At 39.9% G+C, this 27,896-nt stretch overlaps 1 long non-coding RNA gene across 1 annotated transcript; it reads left to right on the forward strand.

Moving 5' to 3' along the window:
- The first annotated feature begins 1,814 nt into the window (after positions 1–1,814).
- On the forward strand, positions 1,815–27,896 carry LOC139756979 (uncharacterized). Its single transcript, XR_011714474.1, has 4 exons — positions 1,815–1,909; positions 4,040–4,197; positions 25,408–25,520; positions 27,270–27,896. It is a non-coding gene; the product is annotated as an uncharacterized lncRNA (long non-coding RNA).

Here is a 27,896-nt window from a genome sequence, read left to right on the forward strand (position 1 = left end):
GAAATTGCTCTAGCAGTTGAGGAGAAGAAAACGGATGGAAGAATTTAGGTCCAACTATCAGGTTGAACTTGAACCCGTGACGTTCGTCTGTGGCCATCGTCCACCTTACGCTAATGAAACGCTCCAGCCATAAGTCAACAGGCTTTCGTTACATTTATACTCTCTTATTCTTTCCTAATGGTTAATCCATAGCACTTGCTGCTACTTCTGCGTGGAGCTGTAGATCTATATTACAGACGATGGAAGCAAACGTTGCTGTTCCATCTAGCGTCCTTGAGGCAGCCATGGTTATGTGATGGATCGCCATCCTTTCTTGTCTTGTTATTGGTTTTGTTCTCTGTTTCTTACTTGTGGGCCAATGGTCGATATTCATGGGAAGAGTCAGGTACTGAGGTCGGTAGATGGGGTTAGTATCATATATATATATATATATATATATATATATATATATATATATATATATATATATATATATATATATATATATATATATATATATATATATATATATATATATATATCAACAATGGATTTATTGACTGGAAAACGAAGTCATGATAAGGATCACCGAGGCTTGGATAAACGTCTTTGGTTTTACTGGCTATAAAAAACCTACACAGAAGATATCATGCCTGTCATACCTACATCACGAGTTCCTGTACAAAGTATCAAGTCTAATATAGTTTAAAAAAAAGAATGTTACCTGAATACGATATAAGCTTATCATAAAAGCCCAATATGAAGCGAAAACTGAATGAGCCTTAAGAGAGGTATAAACGAGTCGTGTTGCTGATAACCAAACCTGCTCATATTTATTTGTATCTGGGTCCCAAGTCGACCTTATGTACGGTCTGCCTAAAATACATAAGGGGGAATGTCCCCTGCAGCCAATCGTTCGGCAATCGTTACCTCTAGTTACAGTCTGGTCAAATCATTAGTCTCCATCACCTCACCAATAACTAATAATGAATATGCAATAAACTATTCTTTATTCACGTGTAAAAGAAATCTATAAATTGGCTTTCAGTGGTTGTGTTATGGCTACAGCTTCGACGTAAATATCTTTGTTTACAAACATTCCACACGAGGATGTAATCAGTAACTGAGGTGCAAACTATCGAACGACACATACATAGTTCACGGGTTGGTATGTTCGAATTTCAGATATTTTCTTTTCATTTCGTGATTTTTTTTTTTTCTTCAGTCGTTCTACGTTAGGCAAGGGGATGGTGTAATGATGGGTTTCCCATTAGGTCAACATTAGCTAATTAATTTTTACGTCAACTTGCGGTTAGGTGGTTAGAAGGGTAGTCATCCCATTTCAAACCTCTGCTTTATATACGATATGTAGGCGATCCATTTTGGATTTTTACGTTCGCAGACGATAATTCTTTATTTCTAAATTATCTAAACTCTCGACATAACAACAAATTATTATTCTTTTCAGTGAAACCATCAACCATATCTTGAGATGCAACATATCTTCCAATCCTGTCAACTGCGGAGGGCGGTAGTGCACTCGTTAAGAGAACTGCTAGTTTGTTACGTGAGCAGTTTTCAGAGCCAACAATATAACCTAATCATTTCTTAAATTCGAGGACGATATTCCTGCAGAGCAGCAGTCTATACTCAGTTAACATATAAGCGTAACACCTGTAATGCTTTGTATACTGGCAAGGAGAAGCGGCAACTCAGGACGATGGATACGAACTATTGCCTAATTGTCAAACTACCGTTCCTGTAAATACGGGCGCGCCCTCACAACAATGACTGCCCAGTGAAGAAAGCTTGCTTCTCTGTGATGCCCAGTGGCCAGTGCCTGCTGCCCAGTAGGTCGCCTGACAGCGTGCTGTCAATACTGTGCTCCATCTTGTCCTACAGGAACAAATCCACTTTTAGATACTATGAGGTACGAACACAGTTATTGTGTTTTACGATAAGTTTTATCAGATTTACAATAGAACTGTCTAGTTGTTTTAAATGCACGTTGTAACGTTAATATATTTAACTGTGAATTGGAAGATTTTAATCTTGACTGGGAAATATTGCTTCTGTTTATTCATACAAGTCAAGTTTGACTATTGTAGGTAAGGCTAGATTAGGTTACTCATGATAGATCTTGCTTGGCTTTCTATTTTCATTCTTCATTATTCATTCCACGTTAGGTTTTTATGACTCATCTACATACTATTCAAGTAACATTCTTACAATTCTTAAGACTTATTGCTTTGTACAAAAACTTATATTGTATATTACCTAGTCATTATGGGTTCTGATCATGGTATAAATACCGAAATGTTGTCTTACATGATGGTGAAAGTTGTGTGCATGGAATTAGGTATTCTATATAGAAGTTGTGAACTATTCCTCGATGCTGGATGTTCTATGTTGTGACGGAGTTATATGTGTGCCACAGACACGAGCACTGTGTGTCGAGCGTCGAAAATTATATTTTCCAGTTGGTGTAATGGAAACAGCGCTTCGGGAGCTGGAAGTCGCCTGTCCGATGCTAGACGCTGCTTGTCTAAGCTGTACAATATATGTCAAGGGCAAGATGTTGCTTGTCAAGGATTGAAAAATTTGCGTTAAATCCAGCAAGTTATGTATATATGCTCGAGAATTAGATGATATAAGTCGGGGTAGGAAATACTACGTCGCCGGCTACAAGATAAATGTACAAAGCTGGAAAACTGTAATGGATTTGAGGGTTTTATGAACGGCTTTTGGAAGTTTCGTTGCCGAGGACTGGAATGTATGTGTCGGTGGCTAGAATGTGTGGTATAAGTACCTGGATGATGTGTGACGTGAAGTGGTTGGGAGATATGTGTGACATGTTAACATCTTTATGTTAACATCTTTGTTTCAGAGAGAGGTATTTGTGAGCGGCCAAGGGTCTGGAAATGTGTTAGCGAGTTTATGATGTTTATTGGTAGCTGGTATTTGTGTGTGGTTTTGCATTGCAACGTGTGAGTAACTAGTTAAACACCAAAATTTGTCTTCTGGAGCTTGTATATTGCAATCTGGGGGATGAGTGCTGATTTTTTTTCCGGTATAGAAGTTACTTATTGTGAGTGACGCTGTGTTGTGGATTCAAGTTTACTGAGAGCTACATGTTGTGTCTCGGAGGTTCAGTGTTATATTTCATATCTTCATTCCATACGCGGGAAAGGAAACAGTGTGTGTGTGTGTGTGTGTGTGTGTGTGTGTGTGTGTGTGTGTGTGTGTGTGTGTGTGTCAAGAGCCAGATTTTTCCTTATTTTTTTTCCGAAGATAAAAGTTGTATGTAAGGCGATGCAGGACATATATAGTAGGGTGGACGGGATATGTAAGATGCAGGAAGCTTTGTGGCACAAGTCTCTTTTTGTTTTCTTCAGGGTAAAAGCTGTTCGTTCGTGGCTGGATATTGTGTGTCAAAGTTGACAGCTTAATGACGAAGTTATTTTTATTCAATTTTACACAATGTTGAAAGGCATATTTTTTTCTTATTTGTACCTTGACTGGAGTTTTGTTTTCCAGGGAGCTGGGATTATGTTAAAGGGTAAATTTTATGCTGGGAACAGAATTTGGTTTTCTGGTAACAGATTTTATAACGATGGTTGCATGTAACATGTGAATGATGGAATTTATCTCTACCTGGACTGGATCTTATTCGAGATTATAAGTTTATTCCAGGGTCGAACATTGGGGAGTATATGTAAATGGTTTGAAGGTTTATGTTCAGGGTTACAAACTAACCGTTAAAGGAGTTACGGTGTGTCTACCCACCTTGATAATACTTTCTTTTGGGTCACCTTAGCATAGTTGCTGGTCTCAAACGAGTTAGCTGTAAGACACTGACTCTAACCTGTAGTTCAGTTATCAGTAACGCCGGTAATAGCTTTCTATATTTGTACTGCTGATGAAGCAGACACTGATCATGAACGTATCAGAGGTCATCTGTTTGTAGGATCCTCGTAGAGGCTACTAATATTCACTAATATACAAATATTAGGTCCAGGTGTCGAAAACATAGTAAAATATTTTGTTATCTCCTTCACAGGCCTGGTGTTGCTGCATGACGTAAATAGTCAGACCCAGAAGACTCCTTGGATGCATCATCAAGAGAACCTATATCTTGAGGGCCTTTGAGAGTGCATGGTCAGGGTCAAGCTGGACTGCTGGATGCACGGGACGACACAACACCGTGTTGTTGTTAAGGTAAGATAATGATCTTTTTTAGATTGCACCCACTTTTGTCGCTTCGTTTATAAGTCTAATATACTTTAAAGATAAATTGTAAGCTTATGTGATGCACCAATTTGTAAAATGTAATGGTATGATCATCTGGCCTCTGGGGTCTGACAAGGACCCGGTATGACCTTTGTAATCCTTTTGCGGTACCGCTGACAGGATGGGCATGAGTGGCACACTAAATTATCCTCTGGTAGTGGCAAAAACTAAACTAGTCTCAGATATCAATGATTTTTTTTTCTTCTAATGAGAACACTTCTGTCTTGTGAAAAACCTTAAGCATGAAGATGGTATATATATATATATATATATATATATATATATATATATATATATATATATATATATATATATATATATATATATATATATATATATGGTATCTTTACTGTTATTGTCATCGTTCGCTACCGTCATCTGTATATCCTTCATGGCATCTTCCTCGCCACTATGGTCGCATCACATTTGCCGTCTTTATTGTGTAGTGGCCATTATCATCACCTGCTGCTGATCACTGCTGCCCTCACCTCCACCATCACCCAATGCCAGTGTCACCATCACAATCATCCTTCACTACTGTCATCGTTGTCCCCCGCCCTCGTCGCCGCCTCTCCTGCAGAACCTTCGCTGCCGCCAGCTGGGGTGGTGGCTGTGCCTCTGGAGCTGGAAGTGTCGGCTGGAACTCACTCTTCGCGGTTGGAGTTCAGATAAAATCGACTTCAAAAGTTCCGGTATTAAAAGGTTGCAATTGCACCCGGCCTGACATGTTCATTTAGTTTTTGTCTATTGATTGTAGGCTGAATTTTCCTTGTTCAGGAATGGAAGAAGTCTTTTAAGGCTGGAAGTTGTGTCTCGCGGGTTGGACATGATTTGCTGTGTAACAGGAAGTTGGGTCAAGGGCTTGAAGTTTTCTATGTGGGGTTAAAAGCTATGTGTCATGGGTTGCAGCTTGTGTGTAATTGCGCGCGCTCGTGTGTGTGTATGTGTGTGCGTGTGTGTGTCGAAAAGTAAACATTCTATATCATGGGAAGGAATATATTTGACTGCTGGTGTTTGCTGGTAGCGTTGCTGCATAAAAGTTTTGTGCTGTGAGATTGAAGTTGTGGAATGGAATCCCAAAGCTATGTGTTGAGGCAGGGTGAGAGTTATTTGTCAAGGGCTTGAAGGGCTGTGTCAAGGGTTGGACGTGTTGGTGATGTCTCGTCAAGGGATAGAAGTGTTGGGTCAGGAAGTGTGTTGTGTCGAGAGTTGGAAGCACTATATCTTGAATTAGAGGAGCCGAGCCAAGAGCTGGAGCTGTTGTGTCAAAGATTGAAAAAGATGTGTGGTTGATGTTGAAGGTTATATGTCAAGGGCTGACTCTGTGTAGTTGTTCTAAACGTCACATCTGGCCTGCAGTGATACGACGGTCCAGAGGTTTTCTAATGAGTCTGTATGTTGAGGTTGGAATCTTTGCGTCACTTTTGCATCCTGAGTTTCTTCTCCGAAGATTATATCATACGAAAGAGGAGCTATTTCTCTGAGCTGGAAGCTCTGTGGCCGGCATTCATTGTGGGGTGTAGGGAGGTGCAAGTTCTGCGTGTCGGGAGACGGAGACTTCGTCTTATGGATATCGAAAGTTTAGTTAATAACTGAGAGGAATGTTTGGAACTCATAAGTTGTTTCTCGGGAATTACAGGATTTACGCTGTAGTCTGAAAGTATTGTGTTATACACCGAAAGTTGTTTGTTAGGAGGTTAGAAGCTGTTTGTCATGGACACAGTGCTTTTTGTTAGAGGGTTAGATGTGTCGGAAGCTGGGATTTGTTTGTCGGGCTAACATGGTCTTTGTCTGGGCGAAATGCTATGCGAAAATACTGGAATTTGTGTGCAGGAGATTAAATGATGTTGTTCCACAGAGACGAACATTTCCACCAAGAGCTGTAGTCTGTGTTTACATACCAGAACCTAGAAATAGCATGAAGAGAAAATGAGTCAAAGGAATTTGGGAAACAGGTTAAAGACTTCCAAACGAATAGGTTTGAAACCTTATGTTTCGTGGGTATTTAAGGGAAGACATAAGAGAAGCATAGTTAAAAAACATGCAAAGTACAATGGAGATATCATTTGTATGATCCAGACTCATGCGTCAATACTTATGAATTATTTCTTTTTAACTTATGTGGACCATACACTCCTTCAGGAGGGTTGTGCCACCCACGGGGGATTTTGACTGGCGGCGGTTCGGGCACACCTTCTCCTTAGTCTCGGATTCAGTCGCACATATTTTCTCCTCCCTGGACCGTGCACTCCAGACAGCATTTCGGAACCTGGGACGTGGTCTTCAGAGAGCAAATTGACGTGCGCAGGTGTAGCTAGGCGAGGCCAAGCAGGGACACGGCCGGAGCAGCTGCTGACGTTCTGGACGTATAAAAACCTAATAGCTCAGATGGATCCATGTTATTAATTGACTCCAAATTATGATTGATGAGCGAACCAGCAATTGATGCTCAGCCATGCTTAATTTATGGATAGATGGAAAGAAAGATAGTCGAACGGATGGGCAGCCTCACGCAATATACCCTTGTGGGTCCTGGCCGCTGAGAAACCCAGGAACGGTGTCGCGTTTTTGTTCCGTACTTGTGACATATGATTAATCAAAACCTGCGAGATGACCTCGACCATCCTCATACATTCCTCTTCGTTGGCTCCTTCGTCTGGCCTCCCCCACGTACCTTGTGATCCAGCGACGGAGACGATGTTTAGCATTCTAGGTCGGCCTTTGTTTCTCTCTCCCTCTCCCTTACTATCATGTCTACATCTAAGCAGATAAGGAATATGTACGTAGAGATCCTGTTACTATCCTTCACCAAATAACTTTCGTCATAGAACTTCAGGTATTCATTGATATGTTCTCGCCATGTACCATCCTCCAGCAAATAACAATGTCATAGACCATCAGGTCTTCAATAGATATTCTTTCACATGTACTGTGCTCTAGAGGATACTCTCGTCATAGACCATCAGGTCTTCTGTTATCTGTTCTTCCCATGTACTCCCATGTGCTCTACTATCCCATATCGTCCTTGATATACCAAAGGAAATAATCATGCTTTACGGTGTATGCCATCGCTCAAAGCGAACTTTTTAAATTGAGTCTAAATTTGAAAAAAAAAAAAAAAAATGGCCCATAATATATACACGTGACTGGATGCATATTTTGATATTATGAAGATGATAGAAATAGATTGGTTGCTCCAGTTTCGAGATGTCCGGAGGCAGTACTGGCTCGCTATATTTATTCAAAACGTGTTCATTAGTTTGACTGTGGCGTAATTTGTGTACTTTGTAATCATTAAGTTTCCCCAATTTTACTGTAAATTTGCCTCCCGAATGTCCTTCATCTCAATTTTCCCACCTTTATCATGATCTACGTCAACATCACACCAGCGACATAAACCATATTATTATTTTCATTATCATCTTTATCTTTTCTCTGACTTCTCTCTTTCTCTCTCTAGTTATGATCACTTTCTACTATTCCCATCCCACCTCCCACTGACCTAGTTATCATCCTGTTCTACTCATTCATTCCTTTGTCTCTCTTGTATATTTTGGCGTGGCTTCAATATTTCCCTGAATCTATATAATGTAATTTCCAGCTCTTAAACTCTCCATACTCTTCATTTCCACCCCTTTTTGCTATCCTCTCTTTCTTCTTTCTTCCTTCCTTCTTCCCCTTTCTGTCTCTTTCTTCTATCTGTTTTATTATCCTGCTTCCATCTATATAGATGAGGAATATAGGATGCTGTTACGGCTCTTCAGCAGAAAACCTGGTAATTGGCCATCAGGTTTCCCTTTATCATCCTTTCCCATATACTCCAGTGTACACACATCCTCCATCACTACCCAACCTTTTCCTTCATCATCCACCTCTCTTTTCCCTCAACACCATCTATCTTTTCTTCACACATCTCCTATTGAATTTCATTTGGTGCCTTGTCTTCCTTGCCTCCCTTCCCTCTTTCCTCTGACCACTTCCCTCCTTTCGTGTTCCCACCCAATGGCCCTCCTCCTCCTCCCCCTTTCGCCATCCTTCATTTTACTCAACTCCCACTTCTTCATTTTCTCTCATTTTCCCCATTCCTCCCCCTCGACATTCGTTTATCTTCCCCCCTCCTGCGCCCTTCATCCCACCCCCTCACCGACCCCTGCCAGCAGCAGCAGCAGCAGTAGCCTCAACAGGAGTTCCCAGAAGGCAGCGAAGCTCGCCTGACCTGCCGTAACGCCTCGGAGGAGTCAAGTGTCAGGGGGATGATTCATGGCGAGTTCCCCAGGCAGGACCCCAGCGTCGGGGGGGCTCCCCACCCTGATATTAATGTCATGCACCCGCTGCTCTCGAGCAGCGTCGGGGGACAATCTTGCCCAATCTTTCTCTGGCTAATGTAAGGCGTAATCCCCTTGTTTTCTCGATCCATGCCGTACCCAACCCCTAGCTTCTCGCACTGACGCTAGATTTAATTGTTTGTGTCCTACTAACACAAGGCGTAATACCTGGTTGCATTGACTACCACGTAATATAACTCGTATTTCATGGCTTCAATGTGTCTTGTACTTCACATATACTTCCTCAAAGTCACCACAGACGTTTTTCTCATCCATGTGGATTGCTTTTGTATCTTTTTCTTATTACGGCATTAACAGACCCCACTTCCTTCCACATATGTAATTCTTTTTTCATTACCCTTCCCTCACTTTTGCTTGGTTGTAAAACCTGGACTTTCTCAGACATGCAGAGCGTAATTCCTATGTTCTCCTGCGTAAAGCATTGCTTACCCTTCGTTCACAGCTGCATCGTGAAGTTCTTAGTTATTTCCATTACACCACATCGTAATCCATTTCGTCCTACACCTATACATTGGTTTGATGTAATCCTTACTTTCATAAGTACAGGATGCAAATCTACGCAATCCTCACTAACCTATTTTCAAATCCTTATTTTTTTGTCACTAATACAAGGTTTAATCCCTACCTTAATCTTTAAATGTATAGCTTTTATTTTCATTATCAGACTGAATTATTTTCAAATTTCAGTCATCGTTGAGGAGACTTGCGGTGGGTGACGAGTATTGTGAGTGGGTTGGACTCAGGGGTGGTTTGTGGGGAGGTGGTTTTTCCGCCCTGATCACAGTCCTGTATAATTTTCAACCTCCATCGTAGGTTTTGTGGGGACGCCTTCTCTTTTTTTTTTTCTTTTTCCTCTGTGATATGCAAATTATCCCTCATTTTCTTGTATTTCCGTCGAGAGGAGAGGGTTGTATTTTAGCCTGTGACATGATGTGTCTCGTAGCCCCACTGTCTCTTCACATCTCTTATTGTCTCTCACATTAGAGATATCTCACAATGTCATACATAGCATGTCTGTGGCCTATATCTCTAGGATTTTGCGAGTTATGTACAAATCATCACGTATACACTGGAGTAATGCGATATATAACAAGATATATGACAAGTGACGGATAGTCGTTGCGTGTGTGTGTGTGTGTGTGTGTGTGTGTGTGTGTGTGTGTGTGTGTGTAGCATCTCATGTTTCTGATAAAGTAAACCTTCCTCAAAGCATCCATTTCTGCCTCTTGCTCTAAGGTAGCCAGCTACACTACTTCCATCAAAGTCTTCGTCACACCACCGTTCCAGGACCTTCAAGACTCCATCAGAAGACAAAACAATACAGCCTCTTTTACACATACACAGCACCAGCAATCCACCGCCAATGAAACTCAACAAAACCATTACAGAACCACGATGTACACGTTACACTTACAAAAGACACATCACTATATTATATAGAAATCATGAGTATATCTCATACAACAACGTCCTCACACACACACACAAGCAGGGGATCTGTATATGTGCCCGTCACGCTCAGGTCCTATCGGAAAAATCACATAAGTCTTCGCCCATGGAAACCATTATTTCACTGGTTCTTTACACTCCCGCTAGAGACAGAGAACACGGAATCGGTCACACACACACACACACACACACACACACACACACACACACACACACACACACACATAAATTATTTTAACTATCTATCAACGTAATAGTGAGAATCATGAATAGAGAATAATGATAATGATGATGATGATAATGATATTAATGATAGTACTAGTAATAATGATGATAATGACAATAATGATGATAGTACATATAATAATGATGATTATGATTAACAACTAACAATAATGATGATAATGATAACAGTAATGATAGTAATAATGTCCTATGCTTGTCTCATTCCTACATCTTTCGAGGAACCGTTCACTGTCTCCGTCATCCACGTGATCTTAAAAACTTAAAGACTACGATCAGTTCAGCCAACACTCCTCTCTCTCATAAAGGACAAATCTAAGTCCTCGAACCTTTTCTTCTGTAACTCGACTCTATTAATTCTGGCATCATCTTTGTTGCTCTGCTCTGGACCTTTTCTACTAATTCCTTGTGCTTGTTCCGGTTTGATGACCAGATATGAGAAGAATTTGTGTGTGTGTGTGTGTGTGTGTGTGTGTGTGTGTGGGTGTGTGTGTGTGTGTGTGTGTGTGTGTTCGTAATTCTGCATGTATATTCTACTATCCGGGGGTCCAAAGACGTTCCAGCCTTACACGCTACATATCTAACCATCCACCGCTAATTAAACTAAACAACTCTAATCCTTGTCAAATAATTAACCATTAAGATGTAACTAAAACCCTTGTATATATGTTTTCCCTCAGCCTTAGCTTGGCATGTTTATTTACCACGGTCGTACCTGAGTCTTCTTGATTATATTTACCTCTGAATGGGCGACAGTAATCTGGAGTTTCCATAGATAATGAACAGTGACAAAGCGGGATTTCGCATGACTCTACCACAATTTGTCAACCAATCACGACCCTCCTCCAGGGAAAAAGAGGGCGTGGTGTAAGCAAGTAGCCAATGAGAGGCCTTGTTGGCGTAATTACCTCGCAATGTCACTGCCAATGATGGATAGGCTCGCTCGATCGTTTATGGCAATTTATTGGCGTGTCATTTGTCGCGGGAACGCACACTTCCTACCACGTAAAATTTCAACCACACACACACACACACACACACACACACACACATCGATGAATCTACTCCCATATTCTTCCTGTCACAGGTTATTTTCGACGTCCTGGCAAAATTTCTTTCGTCAATATATTTGCACTAACGTTATCACTCACACAAGATACGCTGATCTGACTTTGATGTGTACGGGTCCTAAATTTCCACATGTGTGCATATCCAGCGTTCAAAATACCTAGATATCCTGCGTCCCAGAATTTGGATATCCTACATACCTAGAAATCCAGATATGCAGCGACCTAGATAACTAGAATTTCTGAGCCCCAGCGTACTATATACATAGATATCTGGCGTCCCAGAGGTCTGAAAATCCAGACCCCCATCGTACTAGATATCTAGATATCCCGCGTTTAATCCTATTAGTTAGCCTTCTAGATATCGAAATTACAGCATTTTGAATACCTATACATCCAGATATTCAATGTCCTAGAAATCTAGATATCTCACGTCATTTAGACCCTCTTTTTCAAAATCATAGGAGCCTGGGAGTCCCCCTTCCCCATAACCTTGGGTAACTGTGGTCCTTAAGTTACTCGAATGAAAGACTACATGACAGTGTCGAAGTCTGCCCAGTACAATATACAGACCAGTATACATGGCGGTACGAAAGATATGTTTACTTCTCACACTTTACATTTTCTTCCCTTAATTTTTCCTGTATAGAAATTGCAGCTCTCGTTTTATTTTTTCTTTTAAGGATATTGATTTTTTTCGTATATTCCTTTATGTAAGTGCTTGTTTTTAGTCACACATGATTACATGAATACACATAGACACAATGCATATACATATGTCAACACAACACAAGAAAAAAGACAGACAGACATACAACCAGTCAGAAAATACACACACACACACACACACACACACACACACACATATATATATATATATATATATATATATATATATATATGTATATATATATATATATATATATATATATATATATATATATATATATATATATATATATATATACATATCTTTTCTCAATTCAAGAGCACTGGCAAATAATCTTGACAACGGTTAAGAATCCTATATAATCTTTTTCATTATTGTTTATATGTTTATTCTATTTTGATAATTACCTTGATAATAGTAATGAAAGTATGATGATTATTACTATCAATGTCATCTAGGAGGGCAAATACGTTTGTCTTGTCAGAGGGAAGGAGAAAATATAAACGTGAATTAGCATTAAAGCTTTTAAACGTCTTGTTTTAGTGTCAATTATTAAGATGTACAATTATAGCACACAGAGAAAAAGCTTGGAAGTTAAGCAGTGTCCAGAAACCTATTACTTGACAGGTTTCATAACGCCGGAGTGCAACCCTGAGTTATCCAAGTGATCTCGCCCAGCAGGTCATCCGTAAGGAGGATAACTTGCTATATTTAGCAACTCATCTGAAGTAGGCTTAAGGCTTGGTTTGTTGGTTGGTTATCTCGGTTTGGGGCCTATTGACTGCCGGGGTTATCATGGCCGTTCACTTCCTTTAATGATCATTATGATAAGAATCCTAAGCACGTTCAGGTGTTCAAGATAATTCAAAGACCACACAATTCTCTCCCTGCATATAAGGCTATTTGACCTCCACGTCTGAACTCCACTGCCTTCATACTTACAGCAGTGCAGACATAAGGCTCATTTACGTCTCACTCAAAGTGAAATATAGAATAAGACCAGCAACATGACGGTATTGAAGACCAGCTGAAAATTAAAAGCAAGGTAGCATGGTTCCTTTACCCCCTCCGAGCGGGGTGGCAATAAATTTTTTTCTTTTATAGCTGCAACGGAAATGACAGCAATTGAGGGAAGGTGTACACCGTCCTACTGGCTTTATTATTTTCCGGGCGTAGTTTCGTCTTAACTATTGCCGAATCCGCAACGCATTTTATCCTTTTCTTTTTTACAGCATAAAATACATTTTAGACTTTTCAGGTCTTCGCTTGTAGCAGGTCTCATCTCTTTTGACAGGCCCGTTTTCTGTTCAAAACTTATATGGAGTGCACCTCTTTAACATATAAATGAGTCTTATAACTATATTAAGAGCTTATGTTATATCTCAGAATTATATCTTAATGCAAATAGCCAAGTATATACGGGCTCCTTGTTGAATATGCCTCACTCTTTTAGAACTTTCCTTAAGTTCTTAAGTTACAACACGTTTTATGAGTACTGAAATTACCAGAGACTGTACTTGTTGCATCATTTGCCTTAATTGGAAGTTATTACGTATGACGCTAAAATCTTCATGACCAATTAAAATGCAATTGTGTTGATTTACATTACTTACTCGAACACTGAGTATATATACGCATATCATCAAAGGAGCCTTATTGGGTCCAGATAGCTTAAATGTCCATGGTAGTCACATATATATATATATATAAGCGGAAAATTACTTTAAGAATAAGGCCAACACAAACTGAACAAGACCCATCAAAAGATTACTTAGCTTTCTGTACTTATGGTAAAACACGTTTCCCTACAGAACTGAGTTTTCGCCACATATATGATAGTATGAAGAGCTGCTGTATGATTTGTAAATTTGTGAGTGAGGGCCGCTACTGCTTCTGGCTTGATCATTGGTTGTTGATAGCCATCAGATCCATTTGATTGGTTGGTTATTAGAGCTTTACCCCTATCGATTTTCAGGGTCATTAAGTATGACGCAGTTATTTTCTAATCACCAATTACCGATAGGGTGTTCAGGATAAAGACAAGAGCCTACAATCTTCCACTGTATCTACGCGCCATCGTCAGATCCATCAATATACACACGAAAGACGAATGAACATCATTTCCCAATGTATAACCCTGTGTAACCTTGTATGTGGCAAAAACCCTCATAATCATGCACGTACCTTTCGAGCATTTTACTGCAAAAACGAATATCATTGTTTTACTTTGTCGCTGTGTTTTTTATAAACAATTTTCATTGTGTGTGTGTGTGTGTGTGTGTGTGTGTGTGTGTGTGTGTGTGTGTGTGTCAGCAAGGCAAGTTTCATAGATTGAAGTCTCACCAGATGTCACTCTCTTCAACCTTACCGGTCATGGCCTCATATGTTTTCCCGGCTTTCAAAAGCATCTTATTAGTAAAAAGTAAAAACACCAAAGAAGTTCAGTCCATAAAGTCTGCAGTAAGATAACATCAGCAGACAATTTTTGACGACTGAGAGACATAATTTTATTAATACAGCAAAGGAAATCCTCTTGACCATAAATTTATTTACCATAAATTTATTGACCATAAATTTAATTCACCATTGCAAACACCTTTCAAAAATATTCTAAATTAAGTTTATCTTTCGAATCTTAAGCCTAAACTACCTAACGTAGAAACAAGTATTGACCAGTGTATGAAGGAGTGACGAGGTGATAACCATTGCAGGTGGTGGGTAGCGGACAGCATAACAGACTTACAGACATTCAGGAACCCAGTAACTACAACATAGTTCCTGAAAAATTTCCGTTCAACGATATTGCAAAATTTAGTTATTTTCTAGATTTGATTTTACTTCAGAAGGTTCGTGTCTACTCAGAGAAGAATTCCTCAAATGTTCCCACTGTTACATGAGGGATTACTGATTTCTACTGTTCCGATTCTCCACAAAAACCTACAGTCTCTCAAGACTTCGTATCTCATTGACTAAATCTTAAGGAATGTTTTGATTATTCACGGAATCCGTATATATAGCCAAAGATTAGCACGTAAAAATCTATCGTGTCCTCAGTTTTATGGGTTAGATAGTGGAAACGATGCTAACTGGGGGAGTCAGAGGTAGGTTAATTAGGAGAGTGTGGATTGCATATGACCAAACCTGAGGAAGAACTGGGAGAATGTGTAGAGCGGGTTCTTTAGGAGAGTGTAAGGTGAGAGTTTAATGGTTGACACTAAGGGTGGGTTAAGTGGTAGATTGTGGTAGATTATGGCATGTTAGTTTATTGCTAATTTGGGGTTTTACAGTTTCAATGTGATGGATAACTGAAGCTTCTGGGATTTTTTTCTTTCTTTTCATCAGTAGCAATTTTCCTGGAAGGTTCATACGCCTGTTCATGATGCTGATACTCTGAGGCGGTAAACGGCGAGCAAGTTTGAGAAAATAATAACGCATTGAGAAACAGTAGAAGCGAAAAATAGTGTTACGACAGCAGTGTTAACGTTACTAAAGTAACAGCAAGGGTGGCGTTACAGCATTTGGGATGAATGGGGTTACAGCACAAGTTGGCATTGTGTTACAACAGCAAGTGGGAGTGGCGCTACAATCGAGAACTGGGAAGATCCACGAAGATGGCCCAACACCTACGAGCAGAGCAGTAGAGTAGTAGTTACAGTATTGTAGCACTACAGTACCGCTGATGGTGGTGGTGCAGCTGTAGCAGTAGTGTTAGCCATGCTACGGCAGCAGCAGCGGTGGTGGCCGTGTTACGGGAGCAGCGTGAGGCTGGGGGGGTGTGGACTCCCTCCGTCCGGATCCGGTAACATAATTGGGTGTTTGTCTGCGGTATCATGGTGATCAGGCCGACGCGGCCAGGTAATGGATGACCTGCACGGACATCATCCCTCTCTTTATTTAATGAAGTTTATCTCCATTTCACTTATATCACTTTCCCCCGAGATCACCTCCTCCACTTTTTGTCATGTACCAACAAACGAGAACTATGTTGCATGCTTGTGTTATCAAGAAAACTGCTGTTTCGGTATAGGAAAGTTGAATTTTGTGTACGGCGGAAGTTTCCCACAAAAGAAAGTGAGTTTGTGTGCCTATACAATAACTGATGGAGGTTCGTGAATTATTTACAGAGCTTGTTTCGTCTTTCAAGACATCTTTCGCTGCTCTACCTTTGCTGAAACAGTGTCCCACTGTACCCAAAACAGAGAAATAGGCTGTCGAAAGACAAGGGTCCGTTCCCAGCATAGCCTCGGCGAGTGCAACAAAGAAGACAATCATCTGTGCTTACAGAGGGATGAGGGAAATATAATGGAATACACAGGATCAACTTCACCACCATCCTGGCAAGTCTCAAACACGTAATTCAAATGTCTCGATGCATAACTGATTTGACCATGATTTTCCAACTTGTTACAACTCGCATGAGTCTCCACTATGATGTACGGTGCGTTTGTTCTCATGGAGAATCTTGCATAGTTAAAAGCAAACAAAGGAAGTGAGACAATCTCAATAAGACGGATTTATGGAACATATATCAAAATTTCATCTTCGTTGTGTTGCCGACTATCGACCATACACCAGCAATTCATTTGTTATTCCTTCGTCTAACTCTTTCTAATTCTTCCTCCACTGTTTTGGATGTAGTGTGTGATTTCAATTTGTGTTTTACATTCTTATTACCTCGTCTCTTAACCATGTATTTACGTACCACCTCTTTACTCTTATGTGTGTATGCACACACCTAAGTCTATGCCAGGTGCGTGTGTGTCTGTATATGATTACTATTTGTGTGTTGCAGCAGAGTTCCAATTTTGATTTGTGCCGGTAACCCTGACAAATTTCGTGTGCACCCCATGTTCCTCCTGAGAGCGGTGGCGCAAAAGGATTACAAGGGTCACAATGAGTGTTGAACTTGTGTTGGCTTGTGTTTTTAACTTTATACATATGTACAAAGACTTCACTACTACATGTGAGGAAATCTTCACTAAGTTTAACAACATTCTGTGTCTATAAAGTACTTAAGACGGGGCGATATCTAATCACAGACACTACAGTTTCATGAAGAGTATTGAAACAATGATATAAATCAGCATGAATCGACATAGACAAGAAGAGACGATCTTCGTGTCATTGGTGTTTGATATGATGGTAAATGAGTTACAGTTCTCAAGACAAGTTTTTATCGTCTATAACTCTGCGGACTGTACGTGTGAGTGAATTAATGAAATTTCAGATATTCCATCTTGGTTGTAACGAGGTTATAGTTTATACAGGGACACCTGTATGTATCATGTAAATATATGCGAATAGATAGAACCTACTGATTTACTTGCACACACACACACACACACACACACACACACACACACACACACACATCTACTAATATGCTACCATAACAAATTTGCCTTCATGAGGTAAAAATGGTAGGCTGCTTAATTGAAAAAGAAAATTGAATGTATTGATGCCGACATATTTGTTTCTCTATAATTTAGTATATATCCTATGATCTATTCCTAATATGTTCTTTAGCAATCACAAAATTTCTTGTCAGATGTTACGTATATGCTTGTGTACTAATGTGAGTGCTACAGCTGTTCCTATTTTTAGATATGTGGTTTTCAAACCTCTTTGCATTGAAGGGGACTCTTAATTCATTAATCATATTTCGTATCATCCTAGATTTACCTGTACTATATTTTCCAGCACCCCTATCCAATATCTGTCTATCCCACTGCCATATATGTATCATATTTCACGACATACCTATCCCACATTTTTCTTATATTTCGTAACACTCCTATCCCATATCATGCTCCTTAAATTTTATATATGATTTGCGCTATTCATACAATACGAAAAACCGAACTGACAGTTAGTCTATTTCAAAAGCTGCCTTGTTCCTGCTAGAATGTAAAAATGTAAATATGTTACTGCATTATGTTAACCATCTGTGCACCACTAGATGTGTTTGGCACCCACTAGGAAACCACTAGTTTGAATATATGCAAGTATAGTGACACCTTTCGTGCATCTAGAGATGCAAAATAAAAGCATGCTCGTATATGTGTTTATGTGAAAACATGAGCTTTCTCTATCCAGGTCAAATATATGTGTTCCTACATGTGTAATCACTGCATATATCTTATATAGCGGTTGTCTGTTGGTCACACATCACGTACTGAATGATGGTTTTCCTATATACTATTCCTACTATAAAGAACCTGTCTGTGTCGTACTCTTTACTTACAAACCCGAGCAGTTCGCTGCTCCTCTCTGTTTCCTTAGTGTCACATCTCTCCTTTCCTCTCTAACTCCTTTCCCCAGCCCAGTCTCGTCGTACTCTCTCTCTCTCTCTCTCTCTCTCTCTCTCTCTCTCTCTCTCTCTCTCTCTCTCTCTCTCTCTCTCTCTCTCTCTCTCTCTCTCTCTCTCTCTCTCTCTCTCTCTCTCTCTCTCTCTCTCTCTCTCTCTCTCTCTCTCTCTCTCTCTCTCTCTCTCTCTCTCTCTCTCTCTCTCTCTCTCTCTCTCTCTCTCTCTCTCTCTCTCTCTCTCTCTCTCTCTCTCTCTCTCTCTCTCTCTCTCTCTCTCTCTCTCTCTCTCTCTCTCTCTCTCTCTCTCTCTCTCTCTCTCTCTCTCTCTCTCTCTCTCTCTCTCTCTCTCTCTCTCTCTCTCTCTCTCTCTCTCTCTCTCTCTCTCTCTCTCTCTCTCTCTCTCTCTCTCTCTCTCTCTCTCTCTCTCTCTCTCTCTCTCTCTCTCTCTCTCTCTCTCTCTCTCTCTCTCTCTCTCTCTCTCTCTCTCTCTCTCTCTCTCTCTCTCTCTCTCTCTCTCTCTCTCTCTCTCTCTCTCTCTCTCTCTCTCTCTCTCTCTCCTATGCATGTCTGTATCTCTCTATCTATCTATCTGAGTGTCTATCTATCTAAGGCACTACCGCTTGGGTATCGGAAGGGTTAGTGATAGCGGCGCAGTGATCCAGCACAGGTCTGCAGCGGCTCTCGAGCTCCCTTCCTTGGCCTAGGTTAATCTTTCTTTCTGTCTTCCTCACTCGCAAGTTGCTGGTGTTCATTCTATTAACACACACTCTCTCCAAGTCGTACATGATATTTAGCAATATGTAATACACATGACTTCTTAAATGCAGATTTTCCAGCGGTGAGCACTACCAGTTAGTCCTTCTTTTATATCTATTTTAATTTTTAGGAAATCTCATCGTAGGTATGCATAGGCAGGTACGTGGGTACTCTCTGTATCTCTTCTCTACGACTAGATCATAAGTGACTTAAATTCAGGTGTATTTCATTATCCGATGAGTTTTAGTCTCATTTCCTGATAAGTCAGGTTTGCATCATGATGAACTGTGTTCCGTGAGCGGGTGTTCCCCCATGATAAATGTGCCGTGATGAAATCTTGGCAAGAAATGAAACATAAAAAAAGAATTGAAAAGTATTCTTTTCAACCCAGGAAACAAAGGGTATTTATAAGACAAGTGTGCCAGGCAGGTGTTTCCGTGTGTGTGTGTGTGTGTGTGTGTGTGTGTGTGTGTGTGTGTGTGTGTGTGTAAGATTTAATTTGCATATGTATCAGAACGTCTTTGTATGCACAAACTATGTAAAGGTTTATTCGTGCTTTTGTTTACGTGTGCTTGTATATATTTATGTATGTCTGAGAACAATCACATTGAAATGAAGGTTCTGCATATCATATATATATTATATATATATATATATATATATATATATATATATATATATATATATATATATATATATATATATATATATAGTGTCGTTGTGGTACATGTACCGCTACGTACCATCTAAATAAGGTGTATTCATCGCATATTGCTGCATCCTTTTCCACATTTCTGCTGATGTCTTTCTACCAAACACCACTGTGTATCTAAACACTTATGTCTTGGGTTATCAACACAATTTACCATACGGAACACGTTTCGCAGTACCGTAGACTTCATTTACAACGAACACCCCGCGCTATGAAAGTGCAACATACAAACGTTGCAATATCGCAGCTTACTCACAATACCGCCTATGTCGGTAAACTTCACGATATTGTTTACTCTGGATTCGGTATTCCTTGCTTACTTCTTTGCTCAATCATACGCGACTCGCTTCGCGATTTGTCTTTCGTTCTAACGTGCGCAACCTCCCTTGATCATACGTCCTTCGCTTAACGCATGGAACTCGTTTATCACATGTCCCTCGCTTTACTGCACGCATTCTTTCCCCTACAGACAACTCTCCTAAAATGTCATCTTTATACTTGCTCATTTTTAGACATATTTATTTTTATTTGGGTAAACACCGAGAGTTACTTCCACAACAAATCCTGGTGGAGGTGTTCTAAACAAAGTTGATAACATGAAGAAAACAAAAATCATCGGAGCGACGCGTCTCTGGTTTTGGTCAGCATCGTCCAGTACTGGATGACACAAGAAGAACGACTGACACAAACCTATAGATTCAACACCTCCACCAGGAGAGGATTCAGTGCCTTTAAGGACTCAGAACACATGCTGGTGGGGAACTTATTTGTACTACTAAGTAGTTACGTCTATGATGTTTTTCATTTTCATCCAGAATGAATTAACCTCTAAAACATCCTTCGATCCCGTCGTGCTTTATTGAAGACCTGAACATAACATAAGACAACAGTAACGTAGTGTGCTGAACACATCTTGCTACTACGTAATCCATACACAGTTATGCACCCAATCCATATACCCCTTGTTGTAACTCCTCGTTACACTCGTAACCTTAATCATGACATACACCAATCATACTTGACTATACTGTAACCTCTGTATTTCAGTTCATGTGTTGTTGAGGTCTTTTGCAGTGGGGGAAGCATGTAGTAAGAGCCAATAATTTTGTTTCTGATATGAGAGCTTGTCATATATTTATTTTGTAACTGTCTTTTGAGTTATTGACATTATCTACACAAGAAATTGAGATTCTATTATCATGTGAGGGTATTGTTCTGTTATTTGATTCGTATTATACTACACGTTTGTTATGTAGTTATTGTAGATGAATTACATTTTACGTTGATAAGTTTGATAATGTCTTCATGATTATATAGCACCATTACAGTTCGTACAGACACGTAACAATTACATGTACAGGTTGTTATCTCATCAATACTAAATCACTATACTTTTCTCGGTCATTACAATATCTAGACAGATATCTGTTATAGCGCGTAATTGAAGAAAGAAATATTACTTTGTCTTTTCTTTTCACTCGTCATACAAATCGTAATTCAAATATCCCATTATCTATTCGTACGAGACATTATGTATGCAATCATTTATCTTTATATTGTATTTTTGTTTGAATGACACATTAGTTAAGGCGAGTGAATCACTGAGGAAACCTCATATTGGGTCATGTTCCTCGTCTCACCATGACTACACACACACACACACACACACATTCATAACCAGGCTAACCATATCATACAGTGCTAGGGTAAAAGTTAAGGAGAGTTGACTAATTATGTTCCACTAGTTTATACATCCGCCTCACTGATCGCCACGTTGAGGGAGAACAAAAGGTAATTTTAATTGCGTTATTAACCCTAGTAAATGTCATAATGAATTTGTCCCGCTGAGACCAGTCTTGTATAGGTAATTAGCACCGTGACCGCCTGGTAATGCCTTCCATATAGACTGCTGGCCAGGCTACACACACTCGAAAATTACCATAATGATATGCATGCGTTGTATATATATATATATATATATATATATATATATATATATATATATATATATATATATATATATATATATATATATATATATATATATATATGTATATATATATATATATATATATATATATATATATATATATATATATATATATATATGATAGCGGTATTTATAGATTTTTCTGAACCATGTCTACGAGAAATCATGTAACTGCAGATCTATAATTACTTTATAAAAATCATGACAGATCGCACAGCAACTGGATATAAAACTGATACATGATATTCAATCTTGTACAAGTAGAAGTTGTTGTCACCATAACTTTCCAGAGTTCGAGGATGTTTTAGGAGGAATATGATGTTCCCTGGCTATACCTGTCGTAGGCAAGTAGGTTACTCACGTACCCTATACACCACTCAAGCCTTCTCATGTAGTCTTGCCTAAAGAAACCAATAAGCATCTCTCATTTCGTTTTCCTTTCTGACTCTATTATATTTCTGATGATATCCAGGCAACACTGATATTTCCCTGGAAAGTTGTACAATTTTACGGTGATTTGCTGCTGGGATTCATTCTAAGATTATCATTACTGGAATACATTCTGTAGGTCAGTACAATCTTGTACAAACGATTTATTCTTCGAGTTAACTGTACGTACCACTAGTACAATAGATAGTGTACTCGTCCAGAGAAGAGAGACTCAGTTCCCCCACATACACCTCTACGTACAGCGTCGTGTCACACAAGTCCCATCCTCTTCTCCTACCGTAGCCCTAGGTCGACATGGGAGTTGTTATACATTCCCAGGGACGCCTATAGGATATAGGTTAGCCTCCCATGCATCATCAAGGTATGCACAAGAAAATTACAGGTGCACTCGACACTTTCCTTATCCTTCCTGGTGATCTTGGCTGGTGTCTGGCGGTCACAATTATACTGTACCACACTCGATTGCATTTCCTTTTATCTCAACACATGATTGTTGTTTAGAGCCGAAGGGTAACGCATGCATGGCGAGCATCGTGAGGGAGGTATGAAATAATGGTCAAGGGTTTAAAACATTTATCAATATTACACACACACACACACACACACACACACACACGCTCACACATACGCGCTCGCACTTTCATAAAAGCGGTATTCATGTATCACGATAGAGCTTATCAAATATAGGGAACACAAAAGCATAGTTGATATGAATATTTATACCTTCGTTGTATTCCAGACCTTCGCTGGACCAGCTTCGATCAGGCCTTTAGATGTTAGTATTTAGGTCATAAACGTGTTATTGAATTTATCACGAAGTCGACATCCATTTGGCTCGTATGAAAACCATTTCAGATTTTCAAGCTGCAAGTAAGGTTGGCTTCTACACGTCACAGAAATCATCTTGTATTATAACTTGGGTCAGGTCCACAAAACAACTTTTCCTTGGTGTTTCTCAGGGGTTTGAAAATTCTCGAAAAGTCTTTCAAATTTCACTTGAAGATATTAAAGCAATAATTAGAATGATTGGTTTACCATCAGCATTGCCTTTTATGAGTGCGCTTGTGCAATAATAACATAATTAATTAATTAATGATAATAATTATATGACATAACTCGTACCGCAAATAATCCAGAATGCAAAATGTACCATTTAACACACACACACACACACACACACACACACACACACACACACACACACACACACACACACACACACACACACACACACCACTGCAGCAAACGTAAATTCAATTCGCTGTCTAGTTGCTATTGTTCACACCTACAATTATTTAAATATTCATCCTTCCCTTACATTAAACTTTTTCGGCCGCTCCAGAACCTCTGAATTTATCGCGATGATAGAGATACCCTTAAAGAAATAAATCATACTATAAGTCATTGATATAAGGGGTAATTTTGATGATTATCGGAATAATGCATTTATTTTCAGAGAGAATTGAGGGTCGATTGCGCTGCTTAGGTATGGGATGTGAACTTGGGGCAGTGTGGAGGGACAGAGGGAAGTAGGTGCGATGAGCAGGGCGCACGAAACAATGGACAAATATATACTGAAGAGAAGAGTATTATGTTGATGGTCTTATATCCGTGTAACTCAGACAAGGAGATGGTGTATATGTGTGTATATTGTTAGACTGACTGACTATCAGCAGGTATAGGTTATCTAGACAGAATTTAGGAGACATGATGGATAGAAATAGTTGAAAACGTACGTTTCGAGGAGGAAAGGCCGTGTTCGACGCGAGTGGGAGGTCTGGTAGTGCGCCTTTCCCGCGGCGCCGATGGATGGGATGACCGCACATTGTACAGCAGAGGTGGAAGACTGAGGGGCTTTGTCATTAGGAGACGAAGGTCATAAGACGCTTTATGACTTCCTGCGTACTATGTAAAACCTGTCTCCTCTCTCTTCGCTGATGCACGGTGTTGCTGCTGGGGCTGCTGCTGCCTCCACCTTGTCGCTGCTACTGGAATTAGAGGGTGAGGAAGAGAGGAAGGAAGAGGTAGTTTTCAGAGCGAGAGGTAGTGTGTCCTCGACAGGGCTGAGAGAGGAGATCAACACTCGAAAACGAAAGTTTTTAAGCTTTTTTATATTTCTGTGAGGAAGATGTAAAGCCATTCGAGAGAATAATGTGGTCTGGTGGATGATGAAAATGGCTGAAGAATCATGGAAATAGATCATAAAAATGTTTGAATCATGGATATGGTTGAATCATAGCAATGGTTTAATCAACCGACTCAGCAGCTGGAAGGTGTACGTCGCTGCCACATTTTGAAGCGCGTGAGTATCATAATACTTTGACGTGGTGAGGGTGTTGAGAACCAAGCCTTGCCACATCGTGACGAGCGTATCATAATACTCTGTACCGAGTTTTATGAAGGGGAAGAGCCCGGTCCCAGCTCTCTGTTTGCGTTTGACTTTGGAAAAGTTCATGTTAAATACTGGCCATGTACTGTGCCATAGATTCTGTTGGTGTAGACATCGCGAGAAAACATTTCTAAGCTCCCGTCTCAAAATTTGCACCATTGCATCAACAAACGTTGGCCAGTAAGGAGTACAAATGTCGCGTGAATTGGCCAATCACACTGTTGCTCCCACGTAAAAGTTTTTGATTTGTTGATACATTTATCACAGTGAAGCATGTGCGTCCAGCACGAAGAGCTAAGCGTCACATGAAAAGGTTGAGTGTTTTATCTACTATATCACAACACAAACTATTTCTCTTTAGTTATCTTTAATTTTTCACTCTTGTTTAACTATGCTATCAATTATCATCGAAGAATTGAAGAATGTCCATCATAATCAGACAAAGTAATTCGTAGGGAATCTTTTCCTTTTTCGATTTCTTAAGTAAGGAAAGATATTTGACAGGTTTTGCTGCGCATTGTAGGTCCAGTGTACTCTATTACCTACTCTCGAGTGATGATCTGGTACTCTAGACCCCCACACGTGCGTCCTTTGCGGTGCAGAAATACAACAGGAATAAATTACTCTTGATTTTGATATAGAGAATATAGATATTCTTCATGGGTAGTTGGGGGAAATATGATTTCTTGTATACTGTCTTTTTAAACGGATGACGAAGGGTAGACATGTGCAATGATTAATCCAGATTTTGTTGTTCTAGTTTGGCTCAACATGGGATATTGAAACGAACACAGCAGCCCGACTCTGATCATCAACCATCTGTTCTTAAGCAGCGGTATAAACCAGCTTACTTACCACCTAACACCACAAGAGGTGAGGATGTCCTGCAACATAGTTGTGATAGCAGCAATAGTAGCGGTGATGGTAGTAGTAGTAGTAGTACCTTAAATGAAACAGCATTAATGCTCGAAATAGCAGGAATAATGACAGTAATGGTTTATGTTGAGGAGACGTTAGAAGATTGTCAGTAGCAGTATTTTTTGATGGGTTGCTGATGTTGCTGGTTATGTAGAAACGGCTGTATCAGTAGCACTAATAGGAGTAGTAATAGTAGTTGTTGGTAATAGCAGTCGTAGCAGATATAGGACTGATACGTCGACGACTGTTATGCTCATCCAAGTCGTCGTTTCTCTCCTACTTCGTTCCTCTGTCGTGGTCCTTGTCGTCTAGTTATTCAAATGGTCGTCTCGTCGTTTGCTACACATTACCCAGCACACAGCAGGTGTCGTCACAGCTAGACCTGGGCAAAGATTCATTGCGGTAGGCGGATTTAATTGACACAAAGTACCCGGACATGAGAGTGAAGGAGAGAATCCTAGTTAATTTAATAGGCTTTGGCAGTGTCTTGAAGAGGTTCTAGCGTTTGGAACATGTATTTATATATCACGTTAGTGATTCAGGAACTTGAGAGGAGGAGTTAAGTTAATCCCTTTCAGTAGGAATTAGATAATATCATCTGCAGTAATGGCCACACGTCGTATAAGTCTGTCCTTAAGGTCATATCACAGAAAACGACTCCGTCCTGGAACCAGACTCTTCCAGTTCGACAACCATGCAGGCAAAGGGGGAGAGAAAATGGCGGACGTAGTGACTTCTTGTGATATTTCAGTTCCATCAGTGGGTGAGTCACTGGATTGTATAATAGATGTATAGCACGCATGTGTATTATCTATCAGTGGTACCAAGTCTTCTTGTTACATCAGCAAGGACACAGCGGCTCAAGTGATACAGAAATAACTAACAGTGAAATTGATATCATGTAAGAATTATATCTTAGTTCTTCTGTTCCATTAGAATGTAATTGTGATCACAATCATAACCTCAATAAATATTCGTACTAATGATCGATGGCAAAATCATGTGATCATGTTCGGTATTGATATATATATTTAAAGAGAATTGGTCGAAAGAAAATGTATTAAAAGACTTTAACTAATTCGGTCCTCCTACTGTTTCTTCTGTCAAAGTGCGATTTCTGCCTACAGTAGATATCTAAATGACGTAGTAATGATCAACCCTCATTTTTGAGAATAAAAAAACAATAGAAATACCGCCTTTGGTGACCGCGCTTAATGTAAGATTTCTGTAATATCACTCAAGTTTTATCCTTATCTTTTTTGCGAGACTTTCTCACACGCAGTTCGAAATATATACGGCTTAGATTCTGACACATGTATAAAATTTCTGCATATGTAATGCTTCTTATGATGTAAATAAATAACCGAGAAAATAATTATTCATTTACAGAAAAGACATTGAGACACACACACACACACACACACACACACACACACACACACACACACACACACACACACACACACACACAAACACACACACCAAGACGTATGCTGAATTAGTGGGCGTGTCGTCCGGTGAGTCTGGCTATTCAACATGTTTCCATTGTCCTGTCGCTGATTCTGCATACAAGGATTTGGTGTCTGCTGATAGCAGCCTCTCCTGGCCTCTAATTTGTTACGGTAACTCCCTCAGATGTGGGGGACCTTAACTGCAGGAGATTATGCTGAAGGAAATTCTTCTTCTTCTTCTTCTTCCTGGCAGGTAAAGATCAGAGACTCTCTGACCGAGTGGTGTGGGTCTTGCGCGGTGATGGTCTTGGAAATGTTCAAGAAGGGATATAGTGCATACCTCGTCATCTTTGAGGATGAGAGGTAAAGTTCTCGGTGCATTTACTTTGAGGAGACTAATGAATGTTCAAAGTGATGGTAAATGTTCTTTTTAAAGTGAATAATCATTTTTGTTTTCATTATTCACACCATTACTCTCCTCGAGTAAAATCCCTTGATAGAAACTTACTGTCACTACGTCCACGGAGCAGAGAGGAGACGGAGCATGACCCAATTGTTTAGGAAACAGTGCGAGGTCGAGCTCAGGACTACCGAGGAAAGTATGGGTCATACATTTACCAGCAAGTGACCTCGTCTACGCTAAAATCGGGATCTTTACAAACGTTTGGTGACCTCAAAAGCCCGCTAGCTATACCAGAATAGGGACACATTAAGTCCACTGTAGCTGATATGTTGATCCTACGAAACAACTGGCCAACGGCGAGAGTTTCTTTGAGTAGCTCAGTCTCATATCACATCTTGGACCGTAAGCGGATTACCACCTGTAAACCTGAAGCCATAAAGTAGACAACTGTATGGAAGAAAGTTCTGCTCCACCATT

Source organism: Panulirus ornatus, chromosome 24, assembly GCF_036320965.1.
Source record: "Panulirus ornatus isolate Po-2019 chromosome 24, ASM3632096v1, whole genome shotgun sequence".
Classification (NCBI taxonomy): Eukaryota; Metazoa; Arthropoda; class Malacostraca; order Decapoda; family Palinuridae; genus Panulirus; species Panulirus ornatus.